The following is a 25,934-nucleotide window of genomic DNA, read 5'->3' on the forward strand; positions in this document are numbered from 1 at the left end:
GAGGAGATACAACCAAGAGAGTTTGAATCCAGCATCTCCTTCCCAGCAAATGAAATTCCTATCTTCACCTCCCTTCAAAGCATTAAGCACCCAATGATTCCAGTCTCAAACCAACAGTAATTCTTTGCAACAAAAAAATTCCAGCCCCTCGATCTCATGGAGAAGAGATCCATATATAGATGTTTGGAGAGAAGATGAGTCAGGTTGTGATCTGACTAGTGTCCTCTCTCTCTGTCAGTTCTTACTTCCACTTGGAGACTAAGAGCCTCTTACTCATCACTTAGTCGAACTCATCAAGGCAAGTGTCATGGAGGAAGATTCTGGAAGCTTCCACAGTCTTGACACCTTTCACAAGAGACCCTGACATTTGTCATTTCCCGCTCAGCGCACCCTGGTAGTGCTTCTACCTGCGTTGCAATGCAACCAGCCAGTGTAGCCTCTGCATTTCAACGTCGGCAGCTAGTGGAGCTTCTGAATTGATCCTGAATTGACTTGTTTTTGAGCAGTTTCTGGTGGAGAACTTCTATGAATTGTTGTGGTTTGTTGGCCTTGTTCCTCTAGGGGTGGGAACAACATGTTTAGGGACTTTGGATCCCTTGGATTATGGACATTTCATGCTTATAGCTGTAAGGCACAAAAATGTCTATAACAGTTGCCCCCTAAAGTATGAGGCCGTTTATCGGGTGAAATGCTTTATTAGGAGGATCCGAAGTTCTTTCATTGCTGGGAGGAGACCTGTAATACAATACAATACAATACATTATTTTCATACCTTTTTCATCATCTAGCCGAGGCGGGCATTCCCATGCTCAGCTTTATAAATTCATTTTCATGTACATATAACAGACAATCGTCTGATGATAGACTGATGATTCTGAAAGAGTCATCATCCTTTTGGTAGAATGATTATCTGTGCTGCAAAGCTGTACATTTCCATGTCTTTATTTTCTGAATATATATCGCAGCCCGGATGGATGAAACTAGATCCGGGGTCTTCAATCTCGTCCGATCTTCACTCTAAGTACAAGTCGATCCATGTGAGAATTTCTCTAAAGTCGAACATGGAAAGACATCGCTTGATTACCAGTCAATGATGTAAACTGTTAACAAGCACAAGAGGAATCACCGATAATGATGATGACCCTCAAGGTACTGCAGTACAATTCACGTGGTGTGAATAGAGGATTTGGCGTCAAATACCACGCAAAATCTTTCGGTCGAACGTCATTGATGTAAACCTGTCGCCGGAAGTGAGAAACTTGCCATTGAGGCATGCAAGCTTCAAAGTACTGAAGGGGGTGTTCCTAGATCAACTTCTTGGATAATGAGCTGATGTCGACAAGAAGCGATCCATCAAAGGAGGGCCTTAATGAATCCCACATCGATGACACGGAACGGAGCTAATGATTTTGATGGAGGTGAAAACGATCTGGTGACATATGATTCAGGGTGGTGGTCATGAAAGAGTATAATGTATGGTAGTGGATGGGACACAGGTGACTTCTCTGAACGACTTCTCTTGAACATAGGGCGACACTGATGCGATGGATCGGTAGCATTACCCCAAATATGGATGGTATGGCGAGACCATGGTGATGTGACCGGTGAATGAAACAACCCAACCCGATTGTGGTACGGAGGAAAAGTGTCATGTTCAAGAGCGACTTGCTACCATCAAATTTTTCTTGAGTTTCTCCCAATTTTTCCCCAGTCATTTCTGACCAGTACCTCTTTATTTTTGTCAAGATTGAGGAGGATAACATATGCTTGTTCTATAACTTGCCCTTCGGGCAAGCCCATCGCTATGTTTTAACGAGCCTAGCGATAGTGAAACTCATTCTCATCTAAAGACAAGTTTGTCGCTATTTCATGCATTTAACGAGTCTAATGACAAGGATAACTCGGTCCTTTTCATTTTTAGAGAGTCTGAAAAGGTACATAAAGTTAACTCCGAAAGTCCTTTTTCGTCATCTAATCCCTTAAGTCCGAAAAAGTATAAAACAATACAGAGGGGATGAATTTTCGATAGTTTTAATGAGCCGAATAAAACAAGCGCTCGATCTTTTTGTGCAATAATCCCTCAGGTCCAAAAAGATTAAAATCTAGAGGAGGGATAGCTCTTCCGGTCACTTTAACGAGCTGAAAGGCCAAAACTCGGCAATCTTTTCATATTTTACGAGTCAGATGAAAAGAGCTTAAAGAAGACTCGTCTTTTGAGGAACGAGTGATAAAAAGGGGCAGCAGCTGATTCCAAGGAAGGATTGGAATTTCCAATTCACGGCAGTGTCACAAGGATGGCTAGTGAAATCACTCTTCGCAACTGTTCCTCAAAATGGGTAAACAATCATATGGAGGTGAATGATCGGCCAATGGAAAAGTGGAGGTGGTGGGCAAACACGACCAAGGCTTTAATGGCTGATGTCGCTACATTCATCGTGGTTATTTACCGAAATAGTTCATTTTTTAACGAGCTTAAACGCAGGTGGAAACATTTGCTCGATCTTATGTTTATTTTTTAACGAGCATGAACTATGCGCTAAAACTGCTCGGATCTTGCGTTTATTTTTTAACGAGCATGAACTGTGTGCTAAAACTGCTCGATTAACCCAGTCATATGATAAGAATGTCTCATTGAAGATGCTATTTTTTATGGAGCTTAGATCTTAAAAAGCTTTGCTCCAGATCCTTTCTTTATGCAAGTTCGGAAACGACTAATCCTACGAGTTTAAAGGGTTAGACCTACAGGTTTAAAGGGAGGACCTAAAAATTTAAAAAATAAATAGCCGCCCCTTGCTTGCACTCAAAAAGGTTTGCATGCCCCCAGGCATAAAGTATGATTTTAAGGTTACCCCTTCTTAGTCCAATAAAACATTTGCTTTACCGGGAGAGGCCTACCTCTTTCAGGTTACCCAAAGATTGTTTCATCAATGCAGCGAACAAAACACTTCTTCGGCGGTGTCTACCGAGATAGACAAAGGTGAGAGACTCCGTCTGTCAACTCACATAACTTTGAAAAAAGAATCTTATTCTAGAATAACCCCTCTTCCAAGATGGATGGGGTACAGACTAGTCATATTCTCCCGCGGAAACCTACCCTATACCCAAAGTTTTCCTGCCGAAGCAGACCAGGACGCATGCCCCCTGGGTTCTAGTCATATCCCTCCGAATCACTCGCGCTCATCGGGAGGACAGATCGTAGGTTGAGACATTTCTTGCGTGAAGAGACCATTTAGGGATGGTATATGACTATTTGCGATGCGTGATCCGGGAAATGAAAGTTGGTCCACGAGCTTGACCACTCTTCCTTCGTGCGGAAAACACATTACTCTAAAGAGTGAGGAGACGATGGCTGCCATGCAATATATATAGTATCGTCCAAGGAGTAGGTTGTAATCCAAGGGTCCTTGAACGACCATCACGTTCATTTGAATGGTCTTCCTTTTCAATGTGATTGGCACATTGGGAAGAATCCCTAAAGGTCGACTGGTTCCTTTATCGAAGCCTGTCAGATTTCTCATTTCAGGCAAAAGCGCTGGCGAACCAAGCGCTTTCCAAGCAATAGAGGAAAGGATACTCACAGATGCCACCTCATCAATGATGGTGCCAGCCATTACCATTCTATATATTTGGACGATAATTCTGAATGGTATGCTTGCTGGTAAGTGGGGTCTGCCTAGTTGATTCCAGTCGAAGGATACAACTAGGTTGCTTGGTGGTGGGACTGAATATACGGTCGGGTATGACCCTGACGAAGTTCCTTCCTGTGATAAAGGAATGGGCACATTTCCCCCTTGTTCGTCAGAGTCTGTGTTGATGAAGAGAATTTGGACGGTGTCGTCTTTATTCTCTTCTGTGACGGTATCATTCGAGGATAGAGCCTCTGAAGGCAAAACCGGGTCAACTGCCGCCTCAACCTTTTGACTTTCGTCGGGTATGGATTCAGACGGTTCATCCTCAATGATAGGTGCTTCAGCTGACCACCTGAGTGGGCCAGCCGGGTTCTCAACTGGTGAAGGACTTGGCAGGAGTTTTTGATATCCAGGAGGAAGTTGCACTAGTAAAACCGGGCGATCTTCCAAAACTCTTTTAGCCTCGTCTAAGAAGGGACAACGATGGATGGCATGGTCGCCTTCACACAGTTTGCAGGGAAATCTAGCTTTCCCTCTCTGTCCGGTGGCTTCACTTTCACTAGTTGACGGTGTGCTATCAACATGGCTATCAGAGGTTGACACCACCGAATTGTGCAAGCAGGGAGACCAGTCCCTTAGTATCCGAGGGATGCAAGGACAATCTCTGTGAAAGTGGTCTCCCTTGCATATGACACATGGCGATTTAGGCCTGGTCAGTGCAGTGTGTGTATTTTCATTAGACGCCATTCGCTTGCCCCCAGTCGCTTTTGGCTCCTTCTTCTTCTTCTCTTTCTTCTTCTTCTCTTTCTTCTTCTTCTCCTTCTTCTCCTCGGGAGCTTGGCTTTTGGCTTTGCCAGCTCCATCATGCGAAGAGGAAGGAGGAGAGGAAGAGTTATAGGAAGTGGAAGGCTGGTGCGTAGTTCTTGACTAGTCTAACTGCTGATTCGATTGTTCAGGAGTAGTGGTGTTTTGAACAACATTAGTTGAGAAGAGCCAGATAGGCAAGCCTATTGTCAGTCCTGGAAGCGACAATGTGGCCATATGGGGCGCTCCAACATCTCTCCAAGAGGAGAAGGGACTAGGATTTCCACCAAGGGGAATTCCTTGGTTAGAGGGCTCCATTTTCTCAACTGAAAGATCAACGCGGGAATAAGGGTGATTTATTATTCCATTTAAAATAAGTTTTAATGACGCTTTAGACACAACTTGCTTTTTCAGTTTTAAAGAGTCAAGAAAAAGCAAAAGATGACTCTAGTCGCCTTCTATGTTTTAACGAGCCCGAAGTGACAAATGCTCGGATGGACTTTTTCCGTTATAGAGTCTGAAAAAGGCCAAAAGGAACTGCTTTGGAGATCTAGGTAGAGGGTGTGCCAAACCAATCACAAAACTGCAGAATACGTTTTACGGTATGACAATCAATCTTCCCGAATGCTGTGTTCGGTGCATTGCGATCAGTAGGGTGGTCGACACGGCTTCCTAAGGAGAAAGGTTTTAAGCCTATAGGGGTCTCCCAATATATACGCGATGGTACGTGGGAGCACAATCCGTACTGGCACTTTTGGTCCCTCAGGAGGAATCACCCACCATCAGCGAGGCCAATAGATACCAGGTTTTACGACGCCGGAACACGTCTCTAGCCTAGACCTCTATGTTGTGCGTTATGTTACAAAGTGTTATTAAGTTCATTTAGTTTATTTTATGTTGATCTTTCTTAGAAGTTTGCCTTTTGAGGTTCACCACGAGATGTATAGACTAATTCCTAAATGCAATCTAAAAGATGATAAGCAAATTTTATCTCTTTTTCAACAATGAAAATCCTAGCTACAAAGGGAAAAGAAAGACACCATCTTTTCTCAAAGAGAAATCAGCACAATCTAAATGCACTTTTCCTAAATCAATCATGCAAACTATCAAGATGCAAATGCACAATGCAAGTGTTTGTTTTCCGCTTTCTTAATATTGATGCCTAAAAAGAAAGCTTTTTGCACAACTTTGAATTTTCTTTTAAATGACAAATACAAACAAGTTTACTTTTTCGAAATCAGAAAGGGTAGAAGAGATTACAACACTTAACGATTTTCGAAATGAATACTTGTTTTGACACTCAAAAGAGACAAACTCAAACCAAAAGCAAAAATGAATGTATAACCAACTGTAAACAGCCAATGAACTCTCTACTAAGATCACAATCGATAGATCTGAATCAAGGGCTACAGGATGACTATTTCACTCTTGCAAAGGGAAACTGTAAATGATGCCACAAACACATAAAAACACTCACAGTCTTTTGTACAAAAGGAGGCAAAATTTAAGCAGAGAAAGGGGCTATCAGACAAGTACCTATGCTGGTTACATGCTGCAAAAAACAGAGATCAAAAGAAGGCAAAACAGAGCAGAGAACCCCAGCTGCACAAGGAAAAACTGGATCAGCGCACCTGTATAACAGGGAAACTGAATTTCAACGCAGGTAGCCTTCACGGGAACTGCGTTGAAATGCAGAGTCTCTTCACAGAGCCTGCGCTGAAGGGTAAACGAGAGTTTTCCTCTGGGTGCTGGGTCACGGTTTGCTATTTAATCTACAGTTTCAAGCCAAATCAAAGCAACAAGCAAGGTACAATCAAAGGGATGCTTTGGAGAAGGGCTAAGATCTATCACAAAGGATCATCAAATCATTTGTGAGTCCATTGTTCAGATCATAGACAAATCCAGTGATTGGATCAAAGCAGCAGCTGTCTACTTTGCATCTGAGAATAGCAGATGCAATTCGATTGCTGCTGTTGAGTCTATGAAACAAACAATGATAGAAACACAAATAAAATGACTAAACAGATTTCCCCAGCAGAGTCGCCAATTTGTTGTGGGGAAAAATGCCTATGCAGGACGATCCTATCCACCTAAGGTGTGACAGTGCCTTAGCAACAAACAAAGACAGCTATTCTAGTATTCTTCCTTTATGAAATAAGAATGAAGAGAGATGGATGGACTAACCGGTGTCTTCCGTTTGTCCCTCGATCCGGTTTTCTCTTCTCTTTGGGAGTTCCCAGCTACTTGCCTTCTCGCTCACCCAGCTTCAACAGGTTCCTGCAAGATCACAAGAAGGGAACACTACACAAAGACATAGATTCATATTCATAACTAGTTCAGGATTAGAAATAAACTAAATATACCAATGCAATCATACATCAAAGACACATCAGCATATAGGAGAAACCAAGATAGCTTTATTGATTAAATAACAAGGTTCGGGAGGAGATACAACCAAGAGAGTTCCAATCCAGCATCTCCTTCCCAGAAAATGAAATTCCTATCTTCACCTCCCTTCAAAGCATTAAGCACCCAATGATTCCAGTCTCAAACCAACAGCAATTCTTTGCAACAACAAAATTCCAGCCCCTCGATCTCATGGAGAAGAGATCCATATATAGATGTTTGGAGAGAAGATGAGTCAGCTTGTGATCTAACTAGTGTCCTCTCTCTCTGTCAGTTCTTACTTCCACTTGGAGACTAAGAGCCTCTTACTCATCACTTAGTCGAACTCATCAAGGCAAGTGTCATGGAGGAAGATTCTGGAAGCTTCCACAGTCTTGACACCTTTCACAAGAGACCCTGACATTTGTCATTTCCCGCTCAGCGCACCCTGGTAGTGCTTCTACCTGCGTTGCAATGCAACCAGCCAGTGTAGCCTCTGCATTTCAACGTAGGCAGCTAGTGGAGCTTCTGAATTGATCCTAAATTGACTTGTTTTTGAGCAGTTTCTGGTGGAGAACTTCTGTGAATTGCTGTGGTTTGTTGGTCTTGTTCCTCTAGGGGTAGGAACAACATGTTTAGGGACTTTGGATCCCTTGAATTATGGAAATTTCATGCTTATAGTTGTAAGGCACAAAAATGTCTATAACTTACATGCTAGTTTCATCTATCATGTTCCTTTAATGGAATGGGTTTCGAATCTGGTTCCTGTCGATAAAAAACAAGGAACCATCCGTATATGTGTCAACTATCGAGACTTGAATGTTGTGTTTCCCAAGGATAATTATCTGACATCATTCATCGATCAAATCATCGACGACTGTGCTGGCTATGAATCATTTTCATTCATGGATGGATTCTCAAGTTACAACTAGATTGCTATAAAACCCAAAGACCAGCACAAAACCACCTTCGTCTGCCCATAGGTCATCTTTGCTTATCGCAAACTCCCATTCAGTTTAAAGAATGTTTGAGCAACTTTTCAAAGAGCCATGGACTATGCATTTCATGATATCAAGGATATCATTCAATCTTAGTTGGATGACCTTCCAGCCCATTCCAAGCAACGAACGCAACACCTAAACCATTTAAGGGCCATCTTTCTTAGGTGCCAGTTTTACGACATCCATCTGAATCTGCATAAATGCGTTTTCTTTGTTGAGTATGGACACTCACTTGGATTCGTTGTCTCCAAGTACAAGATTAGGGTTGATCCTGATAAGGTAAAGGGAATTACTCAATTGCTTGAACCACAATCCATTCTACAGCTTCAATGTTTGAAAGAGAAAGCAAACTTTTTACGATGGTTCATCGTAAACTATGTTGAGTTGACGAAAGGCTTTATGCACCTACTTAAGGAGGGAGTGTTGTATCTATGGGATGATCAAGCTCTTGATCATTTTATGCCTTGCAAAAGGCGCTTATATCATCCCCACTCCTTAGCGCTCCCAACTATGGCCACGACTTTCTTCTATACCTGGTAGCCTCGCCATCCTCTCTTGGGATGGTCTTGGTTCAAACTCATGATGACCGGAGTGAACATGTGATATATTATCTGTCCAAAGGCTTGGTTGGGCCCGAACTCAGATATTCACATGTGGAAAAGCTGTCATTAGCAATCATCTTTGCTGTCAACTGATTCTGACACTACATCCTACTGTGACATACTACTGTCATTGCCTTGGAGAATCCCATGGGACATATTTTGTTTCATCAAGTTATTGGAGGAAAATATTCGAAATGGATAGTGATCCTCCAACAATTTGATTTGGTTTTCACAGCTGCGAAGGAGAAGAACTCCTTAGTCTTTGCCGAACTTTTTTCGAACCTTCCCATCATTGATCCTAATGAGATATCCCATGAACCTCTTCCAAATTAAGTTGTCTATCTTATAAACACGACTGACCCTTAGTATGGTGACATTATTGTGTACCTCCAAGCACAATCGTTCCACCTCAATCTATCAACAGGTGACCTTCATCGCATTCGCAACCAAGCGTGACACTATCTAGTGATTAATGATATGTTATATCGTCGTGGTGCAGACACAATTTTTCGATGTTGCCTCACTCAGGAAGAGGTGGAACATGTTCTAAATGATTGCCATGCTGGAGCATGTGGCGGTCATCTTTCTGTCATATCTACTGTACAAAAAAATTTGTGCGCGGGCTATTACTGGCCGACCTTGTTCAAAGATTGTGTCAAGGCCATTTGGTAATGCCATCCTTGTGAAGTGTTCAAAAAGAAAATGTGCACTCCTCTGGCCCTACTGCACCCGGTTATCTCCCTCAGCCCCTTTTCCAAATGGTGGATAGACTTCGTAACTTGCAATCGCGTTTCCTCTACTAGACAGAACTATATCATAGTAGTTGTGGACTATTTCATGAAATGGGCCAAAGCCCTTCCCACCTACTAGGCCGATGGGGAAACCACGACACTATTCCTGTTTAATCAAGTTATCTGTCACTTCGGTGTACCCCACATGATCGTTATAGACCATGAGTCTCATTTCCAGAATCAAATGATCTCTAACTTAACATTGCTGGTAGGTTTTTACGAGGATTAATGATCATCCTACTACCCCCAAGCTAATGGTCAAGTAGATGTGTTCAATGGTGTCTTAAAGACTATGATCCATAGGTTGGTAGGAAATCATAAAACCAATTGGCATTGAATGTTATATTCGGTGCTATGGGCATACCGAACTTCAGTAAAAACTACCACAAGCTTTACACCTTTTCAACTAGCTTCCAGCCTGGAAGAAGTTTTATCCATCAAGTGTCATATCCCTTCCCTACAAATAACCGTTTTATTCTTACCTAGCACTACGGTTGAAGAAGAGTGCCTACTATATCTCAATCAACTGGAAGAAACCCATCGAGATGTCGAATTGGCACTCGACGCTCACAAGCATCGGGTAAAAACCCAATATGACAAAATGGTCAAGCCTCGGTCTTACCAAGAGTGATATCTTGTTTTGCTCTATGATAAAAAACATGACCTCCTAGGGACAGGAATGCTTCAACCCTTATGGCTAGGTCCCTATGTGGTCAAGAAATCCCTCTAAAAAGGGGCATATGAACTTCAGTACTGGGAAGGAGTCCCACTCATCGAGCCCATAAATGGACTCTATCTGAAAAAGTATTCTGCCTAGTATTACACTGGGCATCTGCTTTGTAATTTTATGTATTTACAAGTTTTGCTTTCCTCTTTTTTTGGTGTGATTGGATTGTTTTGGTATTTATTGGAGTATTTGGCTCATACATCCTTCTCACAATGCAGACGTATTTGCTACCCTTAGCATATGTAGGATACGCAAATGGTTCCAATCATCACACATGACACATTGCATCAGCTGCTTAGGTCATCTACACACCTAAGTTGGAATTGTTTTGTTTCATAGGAGTCTTTCTGGGTACAATCACCAACAATATTTTTGTATACATGTCTGTAATTTCACTTCTCACTGAAGCTTTATCAAGGGACATCTCCAATCTGGTGGTCATGTTAGACTCTTAGATAGTTGTTATGCAATTGACAAATCGTTATCACATTCATAATCCAACCTTGTTACGTCTTTATTTAAGGGTACGACTCTTGGAACGTCAGTTTGGAATAATCACATATGAACACATTCCTAGAGAATTTAATTCGGTTACTAATTCATTAACAAACTATGTGTTAAATTAGCATCTGTCTCATTCACTATAGAAGCATGCATGAAAAGTAAAAATTTACAGAGTTAAAAATTTTAAAAAACATTTCAAAAAAATTTATGCCATCAAAATACCAAAATGATTGTATATATATATAGATAAAATCTAGTCTTTTACATCAAAATATTCCAAAACTTGGATGTTTTAAGTAAAAAATAGCTACTAAGCCTAGCTACAAACACCCTTTGGCTACACCAAAGCACCTGCTAAAAAGTTCCTACTACTCCTGAAATGTTAAAACTACTCTAGCTATCCTCCGAAGAGGAACCAGAAACCACTCAGGTACACCGACTGTGTTCCGCTGCATATGAGTGGGAATCTCCCTCATAGGAAGGGGTGGGGACACCCATGCTTAAGCCCTCCAGGTTCCTCAAAACCTCATGAAGACTATGAGCATCACCCCCTGTAGCAGGTAGTTGGCCTCCTCGTCGCATATGGCAGTGTTTTCCTGCGGGTCGTAATGGTGCCACATATGTGTTAAGCATAAAGCTTCATGTCAGTACTTGTGCACCCATAAAAACATCACATAAACATTCAAAAGCTAAAAAATACTTGAAGTACTTTCAAAAACCATTCTCACCTTGAGGACCCCAATTGGTCCCAGGCAGCAACATCAAGTTAGGGTCGCTGGTGAAGTCCATGCCCTCATAAGCATAGTTTTTAGTCATCATGATCTGGCCATGAAGCCACTGGAAGAAATATTCCTCAAAGAAATGTCGGATCAGTCCTCCTCCTGTTTGAGGATTAAGTGATGACCATCGCCCCTATCTTGGCTCCCTCGGATCAAAGGGACCTAAGCTCATCCTTGGGCACATAACAAGTACCCTCTCAAGAATGAATGAAACTATGAGAGTACCATACCCAAAACCTTGTTGGGTTCAAGTCTTGCATGTAGTTAACTTTGCTTTCAACTAGTGAAGCACTGCTTCACACCAGTTGAACATCTCTGGCTGGACACAGTAAACTGCAAGCTATAGTTGGGCCTTTGTCACAATGTGGGGGCTCTTTGACCCTGCCAACCACACAATCAACCATAAAATGGCCCTCATAGACCTGTACATTATCCTCGCTATGGGGACTCTGTTGCTGACAAGTCCACTCTCACGAATGTACTAGGATAGCACTAGCTCTAGGGTAGATCGTGGATCAGACCTACCCTCGATGAGGTTTTCCTATGCCCCATGGCACGATAGACCAGTTAAAAAGTATATATCATCATGGTTAATAACCAACTCATGATCTACAATCCTAAACACTTGCTCATGTTCACCCCAACGTTGGATAATACATCTTAATGAATCCTCCTGCCCTTTAATCAACTCCAACTTTGCATACTTCAATAAACCGCAGTGGCACAAAGAAAGTATGCATTCTAGATCATTTTGCATCAGAAATTTCTCACTATCATGGGCCCATTCTCTCCATAGGCTAGTCATTATGGCCTAAAACCTCTGCAAAATAACCCAATAATCAGTCAAAATAGGGAAATACAACTTCAGGAATCACTACATGACGTTTTAAACTACTCCCAAAAGCTCTAACGCTCACCCCAGTGGTACACAGGGAGGATTAATTCCCTCCAGTAGGTCATATAGGGCATTTAACACTCCCTACAGGCCATCCAAAGGGCATTACTGCACCAATACTGCTTTAGGGCACCTCAGATCTGCAAAAATCCACCCTAGAAACTGATAAGAAAGGTTAAGAAATGCATAGAGCAAGTTTTTGGCCTCTACCTGGGACTGACGGCACATCGAATGGCTGCCCAGATCTCCTGCAATACTCCAAGGAAAATCTGCTCCTCTTTGGCTCCAACATGCTCTCACAATTCTCAAATAGTGAAAATGGTGAATGTGAAAGCTCAAAGAACTTCCTTATATTTATTTTTGGAGACATGATTTTTTGAAAACATTAAAGAGTAAGAAGTCCATTCCCCATGATTTTTTATCATGCATGAACCCATGTGGATAGAAATTGCTACTTTTTTATACTTTCTTTCTGCTTTTTGATGAAAATACCCTCAGGAATGAAAAGCAGTAAAGCACTGCATGCAATTCTCAATGAGCGCTTTTATTTTATTTTATGGGATATTTTCTCACTCTCAAAAAACTAAAAAATCCCCAAGTTTGTCATCGTTGGACTCGTTAAACACATATGACGATGGTCCGAGCAACTCTTTTTCACTCTTTAAGATGACTCAAGCATTCTTTTAGGTACTTTTCTCACTCATTAAACTAAAGATCTCGAGTTTTTGTCACCGGGCTCATTAAAAATCTATGGCAGCAACAAGAGCACTTGCTTTTTTGGGACCATTTCGCACTCTTAAATCGAAAAATCCCCAAGTTTTTCCCCTTCTTCGGGCTCGTTAAATCTATGATGAAGGTATGAGAAGTTCTTTTACTTCTTTTCCTTGCTAAATAAACTGAAAAATATACTTTGAGTTTTCTTCATTTGAATCGTTAAAATTTGATGAAGGTATTGATTTTATCGTCACGCGACTCATTAAAAATTCACGACTAAAAACGAGTTTAGTCTGTCTCCTCGTAATCGTAACAAAAATGATGTCAACATCTATTTAACATAGGTTTCTCTTTATCAATATTCAATAGACTAACTCATGGAAAAGTAACTGATCCGAGTATACTATTAACCTTTTGTCACACCCGGTTAACAACTATGACAAAGGGACCACCTTGGAGTCATTCTTAACGATCTTTTAATACTCTCTAAAAATGAAAAGACCACCAAGTTGTCTCGTCTGGACTCATTAAATTAAATAGACATGATATAGAGTTGCTCTTTCTACGATCCTTTTCAGACTCTCAAAACATGAAAAGATTGATGAGTTTGCCTATCTGGACTCATTAAAATAATCATATAGGGCATAGAGTCACTCTTTTTGGGATCCTTTTCAGACTCTTAAAATATGAAAATATTGACGAGTTCACCCTTCTGGACTCACTAAAATAATCAGACGGGGAATGTACGCAATATAACTGCATTTAGTATTAGAAAGCATGGTTTGGTAGCAGTTGTTCCCTTGAACATGGCACTCCCTTAGATAAACCTTCCTTTTGATGGCCTCTCAATATGAATCCTACTATCCTATGAGTTTTACCCTAAATAACCTGATGTTCTTGCATCTTTGTATCGTAACACTCTTTGCTATTCATGAGTCTAGTGTGGCATGTTTAAAACCATTGTTGTGCCTTCTATTGCTCAAGGGTTAACCTTTTGTTTCATCCATCAGCCCATCAAGCATATCCTTTCATCATGCCCTCTGTCATTTAGGCCCAATGCTCAAACATTCCTTAGAAAACAAATCATTCTTGTCCTATTTCATGTCGATTGATGTAGGACACATTATTGCCTACCTTTCGGAAGGTATCTTCCTATCGACTTCAACACTCAATCTAGGAAGACAACCCAGAAACACATTCAGTGCCTTGGTACTTGAAGACATTAGTGGCAGGTCACCTTGTGTTTGATTAGGGGTTCTCATTATTGGCTCCTGGTTAAATGATTCTACGGGTGTTCAACGATAAAAACATCTTTCACACTTGTTATATTGTATTGTGCATCTTGGAGACCATCACCATTATTGGTGGCCTTCCTCATATCTATTAATGGTCTCCATTATTGATTGGTAATCAGATGATTTTGTGCATGTTCGACATCAATGCATATATTCACACGTATCGATCTATGCTATTCGGTGAAGTGGAAATCAAGACGTTGGATAGAGGCTTGCATCACTCAGCCTTTCTTCCTCTCCCAAGTTGCGTATATTGTTTTTTGGAGACATCTCATCAAAATGATCCTATTATGACATCAGATATTCATTGTGCTTATCAACGGCTAGCATCGTCATATCTCTTTTATGAGAAAATCACTCTGACATAGCTACTAAGCATGGGAATGCCCGACTTAGGACATGATTTTAGTTGTTATATATATATATGTGTGTGTTGTATCAGGTTTCCCGTACCACCCGAAACTCCGATCCTCTCTCTCTTTTTGTCAAAGAAGGAAAACTACAATTAAGTAAAGTATTTCGGCCATCATCGCAACCTATAATCTCACACTTTAGGGGGCATCTGTTATACAACAAAATGACCCCCTCATCAGCTCAAAGGGGAAAGACATGATAGCTGAAGCAAAAACCAAGATCACAAGCCTTGTTTCCACACTATCGTTGGCTAAACGTTGACAATATGCTTTATAAATCTTCTCTGTAAGCCTAAGGGAGCATTAGTGACCCTACTAACTTTACTTGTTGGTTCGAGGAAAGTGTTAGTGGATCCTAATAAGAATCTAGAGGTCAAAGGAGCGAATTGCCTCATAAATATCTCTATATTCCCTCCTAAATCTACTCAGAAAAGCAAGGAAACATCTAAAGTTTGACGTATTTGTGGGATTTCTAAATCCTAATGAAGGAGACAAATGGGAAAGAGCTAAAAAGCATGGCAACATCATTTCTTTTACCCTAAGAGAATCATGGAGGAACTTGGTAACCCTAACTCAATTGCTACAGAAGCAAAGCTAGGGCTATGGTGATTAAGGTCAGATCATTTGAAAGGATAGCTTACTTGATTGTCGAGCATAGTCTCAAATCTAAGCATAAGAAGTTGGTAAGAAGGGAGAGAGAGAGAGGAGCTGGAGGGGTAAGGGAAGGCTGATGCAATAGATGGTTGTAATCACTCTTCCGACATTAATATAGAACTGCAATTGTACTTTATACTCCGTGGTGTTGGTACTATCATTCAGTAACTTATTTGTCCAATACCTTTTAGCATGAGTAGCTTATTTATGTGTAACTAGATGTCTTTTATATATTCATGTATTATTTATCAAGGTTGTATGCTATGATTATGATTGTCTCTTCTATGTGAGGGACTTGATCTAGAGCCGGCTCAGGGGACTTCCACCTAGCTGCATTGCACTCTCCAGAAAATCTACATGGAGGCCTGAGGTAATCAATATGTCTTGATTTGATAGTTAGTTATTGTTTATGGACATGCATGTCACTTTGTGATAGTTGCAAATAATCTTACAGTCTACCAAAGGTCCTGGGAAGACCTTTGAGGGTATCTCCATTCTCCATGCACCGTGCCTTTTTTCCTATAGCATCATGATCTACATGTGTACTTGAAGAAGCCAAGTACACATCCCCACCTTCATTTGAGGTGGTTTTCACCTGTACAAAAGGAGCATCATTAGATCCATTTCCTTTGTTAGGAGCTTTAGATTTACAATCCCTTTTGTAGTGCCCTTCCTTTCTGAATTTCCAGCGCACCTTTACAGGTTTTCCTAGAGATTTAGATCTCCCTCTAGATTTAGATCTACCACTCAATGATTTATTTGTGTTTATGTTCTGGGACCTTCCTTGTATAGAAAAGCCATAACCATTATGGCTCTCCATATTTTTCCATCTCATCTCGTCTGTTAGTAAGGATGAGACTATTTCATCAAAATGCAAGGCAGTTGCATTGCTACCTATTGCAATAACCAGACTATCCCATGAATATGGTAGGGAACACAACAAACTGATGCACTTATCATCATCTAAAATTTTAATATCAACATATAATAAATGACTTACCACAGTACTAAATGCATTCATATGCTCTCACTGAGTCTCAATCTTTCATCCTCAGTTTATACAACTTTTTCTTTAGGAACATTTTATTGACCAGAGAATTAGATTGGTACAATGTCCCTAAGTTGTCCCACAAATCCTTATCCATAGCTTCCCCTGATACATTCAGAAATACTGAATCTGAAACACACAATCGTATTGTGCTCTTTGCCATCCGATCCAACTTCTTCCATTCTTCGTTGGACACTCCCGGTTGGTTTAGTGCCTGGGTCTGCTTTGATCCATTGATCTTTATCTACTAATAGATCCTTCATCTTGAGTTTCCATAACTCAAAAATATGACCATTAACTTTCTCGATCTCTATCTTTCCACTACTCGCCATCTTCTTTAACAACTAGAATCAATCCCACAGATCTCCCACTGAGCAGGGTCTGCCACAGGCCAGAGAAAAACCCCTCAGCAACAAAGGCGTCCCCTTGAAGCCAAAACGAGTCTGATATGAAATGTAGGTTTTAACCCCGTACATAAATTACCTACATACGAATTCTAGGAACATAAAATAAACAATGCGAGAGAATAACACATAAAACACATATACATAGAGATATTCCTGTGGATCCCAAAACCGGGATGACCAACTTTATTTTTCATTATGTTCCTTTCAATGTTACAATACATATATATACATGCTGAAGCATCCAATACCATGGACTGAAAACCATCACGCCCAAAAACATGTGCGAAAACCATGCACAAAACCATAGGTAGATACACCCACCTAATATAGGGGAGCTAGTCGTGGAAAGATTATGAAACAATCCAACTTGTTTCCCTTTCACAATGGACTTCTAGGAGTTCTATATGATATTTAACCAGAACGACCACACTCATATAGTGCGAGAAATCAAGGCAGATACTCTTATTATCATCATCTCACATTGAAGGGAGAAGTTTTGAAAAAAAGGCCATCATGGGATAGTATCACTATTTAATTCCATTCATTCCATTATATCCACTCCTCATCCCATTCATCCCGATATGAAATAGGTATTATATCGCCACCTGTGGGTCTTCGACAAACCTAAGGAGCTTCCACCCTCTAGGGGTGAACATGATCATAACATCCATTTGCTGCTAGGTACCAAACGGAAAATGTCCACCCTTAGCAACATCTTTTTTCCCAAAAGAATGAAATTGAAAAAATCATTAAGGAATTCTTCAATGTTGGTGTTATTAATCCCAATACCAACTCTTATCCATCTCCAGTGCTCATGATTCTAAAGAAAGAGTGAATGGCGATTGTGTCCAGACTTTAGGACCCTTCACAAGCTCACCATCAAGTACAAATTTCCTATCCTAGTAGTCGATGATATGCTTAATGAACTGCATGGTGCCTATTTTTTTACCAAGATGGACCTCAACTCATTCCTTCACCAAATATGAATGAAGGAAGTTGACATTCCCAAGATAGCCTTCTGAACTCATCAAGGCCATTCCCAATTCCTGGTCATGCCAATTGGTCTTTGTAATGCCCCATCCCATTTCTAGAGCCTGATGAAATGGTATCTATGAAAATGTGCCATAGTAATGTTTGATAACATTCTCATCTATGGTGTAACATGGGACACTCACCTTCACCATGTTGACTAGGTATTACAATTGCTCCAGGATCATACACTATTTGTAAAATTATCCAAGTGCTACTTTGGAATGGAAGAAGCAGAGCATTTAGGACACATTGTGGGTTTTGAAGGAGTAAAGGCTGATCTGAAAAAGATTTAGGAAATGAAAAAATGGTTATCCAGGTGGCTCTAGAAACACTAAGAGTTCGACACTGGCCCAAAATACCTCAAAAATCAAAGTTATCGAATTTCACCCAAAAGAGGACTAGGTCATAGTTCTTGTCATCCTCATTCCAATGGTGTCAACATCCCTCAAATCTGAGTTCATATGCTCAAGGTATTCATGGTAAACATTTTGGTTAAACTAAGCCGACTGGCAACCATTAACGAGGTAACAATTTGGTGAAGGGACAGTGCATAGAAAATGGTGGTCGGAGAGGGTGAATTTCTCTTCTCTTTAATTTTTCCAGTGACCCTTAAAAATTGGCCAAAATTGTTTGGCTAGTGGGTTATATAAAACAAAAAAATAAATACAAAAGAAGGGGTTACTAGCCACCACCCCCACCACCCCATGCACCACATACATTCAATATATATAACAAATATTATTTTCTAGGTCTCCAATGGTAGGCCCACCACCTACCATAAACCATAACTGATGTGGGGTTAGTGGGGATCAAACCTACCTAGCTATATTGTCAGCCCACTCCACAGGTGGTCCCATCCCCCATATGCAACAAATATAACAAATGTTACAACCGCCACCAAATGAATTTCAAAATGGACCAAAAGAAATTGTTGAAATGGGGGAGGCTCATGGGTTTGACCTTGGGACCTCCTCCAATGACATGATTTTATTATCTATCACCAACCAAGAGCCGAATGAGCCCATCTTTGGTATGTCCACTGAAAAATACATATAAATCTAGAACTTTGTGTTGGAAATAATACTGAGAGAGGGGGTGAATCAATATTATCAGATCAATAATTTTATTTACCAAACAGATTTATATACGCTACTTCAATTAAGTGAACTAGCGTGTACACATGACTGTACTTAAAGCAACCAACGTATATGCGGAGAACTTTTGATTTAGATAATTGATCATGTATTGAACTTTAACCAGTATATTAGAGATTTATTAGACTATGCAGTAAAAGAAGAATAAAGCATCACACATAAGAAACACACATGAACACCAAGATATAAGGTGGAAACCCAATGTGGGTAAAAAGCACTTGCTACTGTCATCTCTGTCTTCTTTTAATAATAATAAAATCTGTTTACCATCTTGTACTGGTGCAGACTCATACCAGTACAGAGTCACCCACCTACAAAAGGCTACAACCTTCTCTCATTCTCCAGCTACTACTGGAAGGGAGCTACAACCCCCTGGCTCTTGTAGTAGCCAATATGTTTACTAGTACGTAGGTGCCAGCCTACAGAAAACTCCACTCTTCTACCAAGGACTACGTTTCATGAATTTTCAGACTAGATACTCTTGGAACACAACACCTCAATCTGAAGGCTAGATTTCATTTAATTTTCATGCTGGACCCATCAACAACATTGAAACTCAGAAAATCATAACTACAATACAATCATAAAATACATCTACATCAACCAATCACTGAAACTGAATCATCACTTTTTGAATCAACCACAACTGAATCAGTCAGTCACTTGACAACCTATCATCACTGTAGCAAATCAAAATCAATCAATCTAATCATTGAGAACACTGTCACCAGAATACAATCACTGGAACCCAAAGTAGAACCCAGAACTCTACAACAGCAAATAGAAACAACGAAAACATACTTCATAAGGTATACGCTACTTCCATGTGTTGAACCAGCGTGTATACGCACTTTTACCAAAAGGAACCAACATACAAATCTGCAAATTCAAATTTATCAAGTATACACTACTTTGATATGTTGAACAAACGTGTATATGCTCTTTAGCTAGAGCGAACCTGTGTACAGATCTGTAAATGCTAACTTAAAACATCACAACTATTTCAGACTTCAATCATAGGCAGATCATCACATTTACAGAATAAAACATGCATCAATATTCAAATCTAGACTGTTCAAGATCAAACCACATAATGATAATACTTTTAAGCCTATATGATCCTATTCCATCAACCTTCATCAGCCATATAGGTGCATCCTTAGATTAGATCAAGTAATCCATAAGAAGCTCATCAACTTGCATATATGATTCAACACTTCATAAGATATTCAAAGCATAGTATTGGCCTAAGGATGTTCTCCTCCTTATATAGTTTTAGGCCTTTCTCAATATCATGTACCAAAACTACTTAGGACCAAACATCTTGGACCAATTACCTTGGGTCAAATACCTTGGACCCAGAAATTCCTTGGACCAAAATACTTTTGGTTTTCCAAGATACATGCGCTTTTCCTTCTGTGAACGTGCATGTGTACATATACACTCCTTTTGTTCTGTAAACGTGCGTGTATATGTAGCTTGGACAAGGTGAACTTGCATATATCCCTCTTTCTTCATTCTTTGGAGTCTGATATGTAATTCTTTGTTGTTGACCTACTACACTATGATCTTTCATCTAAGTGACTTGCCATCAAGGACAACACCTGTATCATAATGCCAACAATATCTCGCATTGCACTTGATGACAACAACAACGCCAAGTCACTCTCCCCCTTTGACATCAAGGGAAAAGGGTGGACCAAGATATTTTCTCCCTTTGACATACATTATGATGTTCATTCTCCCCCTGAGTACATGTTGAATTCTCTAATTTAGTTCCCATTATTGTACATGTTGAGATGTACTGAAACCGTCCATGCTCCCCCTGAGCACAACCAAAGTCTGCAAAAATATTTTCTAAAAGAATAACATGACTCTATAACTCAACTATGTGAGGATGACCTTCCTATCACCAATGACTCATACATACATCCATCTCCCAACCAGATGGGGATATACCAAATTTGACTCACCCACCCAACCAAGTGGGGATATACCAATTGTTTGTACATGACATAAACAATAAATATTACATCATCCATCCCATGTAAAGTGGGGATACAAATTACATCATTTTTCCAAGAGGACTCATTCAACTATATGAGAAGACATATCACACCCTAGACTTTTACATGACTTAGGCAACAAATGGTATAGATATCTGAAGCCATAGCTGGAGTCAGCAACCAGAATGCCAACAATGTTGAACGTACATGAAGGATAATGCTCCCCCTGAACCTGTGCTACTTGTACATTGCTAATAGGTCAATGATCAAGGCATCTTTGTCAGTCAGTTAAAAATTAATGAACAAAGCATATCAATAAACATTAATCATCAATATCAGTCAGAGCACCCATATCAGAGCCTGCCCCATTATTTTTCTTGTATGAAAAACGTATATGCTCCTTGACCCACAGAAACTCACGTGTACACAACTATACTTCATGAAATACGCGTATGATAACCTTTCTCTAAAAACTTGGTAGATTTCCCAAAAAACATCGTTTAGGGCCTCAAAATGGCTCCGGAAGTTTAGGACCCGAAAAAATGCTAAAAGTAGTAAATTGTGCTATAATTAAGGAAACTGAAAAGCTGAAAGAAGAATTGGTGGGGATCCAAGTGGAATTAGTGGGTGGCCACCAATATCCACTTGGATCATTAGAGGAAGGGATAGTGTACTATAGTTTGGAGGAATTTTCCTATATAGGAAACTCATCCATGCAGAAGGATTTATCTCCTTCAGGATTGTGCAGTTATTTCAGAGGTCAGTGTTGTATGTGAGGTGAGAATCATACAGGTTGCAGCTAGAGGACCCAAGAGAAACTGCGCAAGGAAATAGGAGGCTTGGAGGACTAAGGGAAGGCATTTGTTGTGTATATTCAGTCTATGAGCAGCATTGAGGGATTGTACTGAGAGTTGGATAGCTTGTGAAATAAAGATTTGTGTAATCTGGACATATTTCCACTTGTATGATAATACAGAGATCGGGGTTTTAGCTGAGGCTTTCCCCAGAGTATTCTTCTATGTTCATGTGCTATTGCTTTCTCGTTCTCTGTTATACATGTTCTATTTGATCTTGCTCAAAATCAATTAAGCTTCCGCAAGTTTGTTTGTAGAAGTAGATCTGCAAATTCAAATTTATCAACTATACACTACTTTGATATGTTGAACAAACGTGTATATGCTCTTTAGCTAGAGCGAACCTGCGTACAGATCTGTAAATGCTAACTTAAAACATCACAACTATTTCAGACTTCAATCATAGGCAGATCATCACATTTACAGAATAAAACATGCATCAATATTCAAATCTAGACTGTTCAAGATCAAACCACATAATGATAATACTTTTAAGCCTATATGATCCTATTCCATCAACCTTCATCAGCCATATAGGTGCATCCTTAGATTAGATCAAGTAATCCATAAGAAGCTCATCAACTTGCATATATGATTCAACACTTCATAAGATATTCAAAGCATAGTATTGGCCTAAGGATGTTCTCCTCCTTATATAGTTTTAGGCCTTTCTCAATATCATGTACCAAAACTACTTAGGACCAAACATCTTGGACCAATTACCTTGGGTCAAATACCTTGGACCTAGAAATTCCTTGGACCAAAATACTTTTGGTTTTCCAAGATACATGCGCTTTTCCTTCTGTGAACGTGCATGTGTACATATACACTCCTTTTGTTCTGTAAACGTGCGTGTATATGTAGCTTGGACAAGGTGAACTTGCATATATCCCTCTTTCTTCATTCTTTGGAGTCTGATATGTAATTCTTTGTTGTTGACCTACTACACTATGATCTTTCATCTAAGTGACTTGCCATCAAGGACAACACCTGTATCATAATGCCAACAATATCTCGCATTGCACTTGATGACAACAACAACGCCAAGTCACTCTCCCCCTTTGACATCAAGGGAAAAGGGTGGACCAAGATATTTTCTCCCTTTGACATACATTATGATGTTCATTCTCCCCCTGAGTACATGTTGAATTCTCTAATTTAGTTCCCCTTTTTGTACATGTTGAGATGTACTGAAACCGTCCATGCTCCCCCTGAGCACAAGCAAAGTCTGCAAAAATATTTTCTAAAAGAATAACATGACTCTATAACTCAACTATGTGAGGATGACCTTCCTATCACCAATGACTCATACATACATCCATCTCCCAACCAGATGGGGATATACCAAATTTGACTCACCCACCCAACCAAGTGGGGATATACCAATTGTTTGTACATGACATAAACAATAAATATTACATCATCCATCCCATGTAAAGTGGGGATACAAATTACATCATTTTTCCAAGAGGACTCATTCAACTATATGAGAAGACATATCACACCCTAGACTTTTACATGACTTAGGCAACAAATGGTATAAATATCTGAAGCCATAGCTGGAGTCAGCAACCATAATGCCAACAATGTTGAATGTACATGAAGGATAATGCTCCCCCTGAACCTGTGCTACTCGTACATTGCTAATAGGTCAATGATCAAGGCATCTTTGTCAGTCAGTTAAAAATTAATGAACAAAGCATATCAATAAACATTAATCATCAATATCAGTCAGAGCACCCATATCAGAGCCTGCCCCACTATTTTTCTTGTATGAAAAACGTATATGCTCCTTGACCCACAGAAACTCACGTGTACACAACTATACTTCATGAAATACGCGTATGATAACCTTTCTCTAAAAAATTGGTAGATTTCCCAAAAAACATCGTTTAGGGCCTCAAAATGGCTCCGGAAGTTTAGGACCCGAAAAAATGCTAAAAGTAGTAAATTGTGCTATAATTAAGGAAACTGAAAAGCTGAAAGAAGAATTGGTGGGGATCCAAGTGGAATTAGTGGGTGGCCACCAATATCCACTTGGATCATTAGAGGAAGGGATAGTGTACTATAGTTTGGAGGAATTTTCCTATATAGGAAACTCATCCATGCAGAAGGATTTATCTCCTTCAGGATTGTGCAGTTATTTCAGAGGTCAGTGTTGTATGTGAGGTGAGAATCATACAGGTTGCAGCTAGAGGACCCAAGAGAAACTGCGCAAGGAAATAGGAGGCTTGGAGGACTAAGGGAAGGCATTTGTTGTGTATATTCAGTCTATGAGCAGCATTGAGGGATTGTACTGAGAGTTGGATAGCTTGTGAAATAAAGATTTGTGTAATCTGGACATATTTCCACTTGTATGATAATACAGAGATTGGGGTTTTAGTTGAGGCTTTCCCCAGAGTATTCTTCTATGTTCATGTGCTATTGCTTTCTCGTTCTCTGTTATACGTGTTCTATTTGATCTTGCTCAAAATCAATTAAGCTTCCGCAAGTTTGTTTGTAGAAGTAGATCAAGTATTTTTCTTTAGTATATTTCATTATCAGGTGATCTACAGTGGGAAATTCTACAGAGCGCATAGCTTGTAAATGAGTCATAGGGTTGTCCACCCTTAATTTTGTAATGTAATTTCGGCTATAGAGAGCTACCCATGGTTTGTGGACCATGGGATCTAAGTATAAATCAGTAATGAAATCTAATCAATGGATGATCATGGAATAGAAGCATAGCGGAGTATCTGAAGTGTAAAGTATAGTTTGGGTCATAGAGTAGGAGAAGGCTCTGTAGCTAAGTGCACAGAGGCCTAGTAGTCCACAACTAAGTGCACAGACCCCTGCAGCTGACTACGCACGGTGAGTCGAGTCTGTAACATTTGGAAGCATTAATAAAGAGAAGTTTTATATCATTCTTTTGTATTTATTTCTTGTTTTCTACATTATGTGTATTGGGTATGAATTGCATTTCTACTATTTATATGATGCGTAAACATATGTGACTATGATGATTAACTGAATGTGAGATAAAGTATCTGTTTATGCAAAGTTAACTAAGATATTTAAGAAGATAAGTAAGATCCATGGTATAGTTTGGGGAATTAGCACAAATCGCTGCCATAGTAGTGTGAAATCACTTCAACCCCTCGTTAGGGCTCCGTGAGAGCGATTATAATAGATCACGAAGGTCTCACCGGTTAGCAAAGTGTACGAAGTGACCTGTGCGAAGGTAGGAATAGTTGGACTAAATCGACACCTAAAACATCTTAAGGGTGTGAAAACTTGGTTCCAGCATCCCCCCATATTTCTTCGGGTGAGACTTCAATCTACAATCCACTGGCTGATTCCAAAAGGGCCAGTAGTGTAGGGATTTGTTTTGTTAATTAACTCCGAACCTGGGTCAAGCCCCATCAAGCCAAAAACCATGATATCTTTCCACGAAGTGGCTTCTTGATTTTCTTCTTCTTCTTCCTGATCGATGGTGGAGTGGGAGAACTCCCTAGTGACTTCTACCTCATATCTAAGAAGCAGATTTTGAGGGCAACTGAAACTAATTATAGCTATAGCAAGTGAGTCAGCCATTTTTTTTCCCTTCCTTAGGAAAAAATTGGATATTAAAGGCCAGGAAGAAATTATCAATTAGATCCCACACTTCATTCTAGTATGTCCTCATTCTAGGGTTTTTGGCCTATCATTGATTTATGATCTACATTACTACCAACTCAGAGTCTCCATAGACTGTTAGGCATTCAATATTCATATTTGTTTCCATTTTTAACCTAAGGATCAATGCTCCGTACTCTGCAAAGTTGTTGGTTGCCTCAAATTCAAGCTAGAATGAGAGGGTATCAGGTTTCCCTACAAAGATACAAACAGTATTCCAGCTCCATTTCCCTCTTTTGAGTTTTCTCGGTCGAAGTACAATTTACATAATTCATTTTCATTTGCACACTAGTGTTTAATTTCCTTGTTAGGCGTACTTATGTTTCCTCTAGGAAGGTCTCATCTTATTCCAGTAATAGGCAGGAGATGTCCTTTTCCTTCCCATGCGTTGGGGAGTTTTCTGAGCCTTTAGCAGGGGTCACAGTTTTTACAAACTTGGATTCTCTGTATCTCCTCCTTTACATGCCTCCAAAATTGGTGATAGTGGTATAAGTTAGATCTAACTCGATAGAGCCCCCCACCTTGGAACCCCAACATCTATATAAGATCATGTCGAACTGAGGCAGAATGTTGGCCACCACTATGT

The sequence above is a fragment of the Pinus tabuliformis genome, chromosome 8 (genome assembly GCF_031772625.1).
Source record: "Pinus tabuliformis cultivar Carrire ecotype Pingquan chromosome 8, CPIR1, whole genome shotgun sequence".
In the NCBI taxonomy this organism is placed as follows: domain Eukaryota; kingdom Viridiplantae; phylum Streptophyta; class Pinopsida; order Pinales; family Pinaceae; genus Pinus; species Pinus tabuliformis.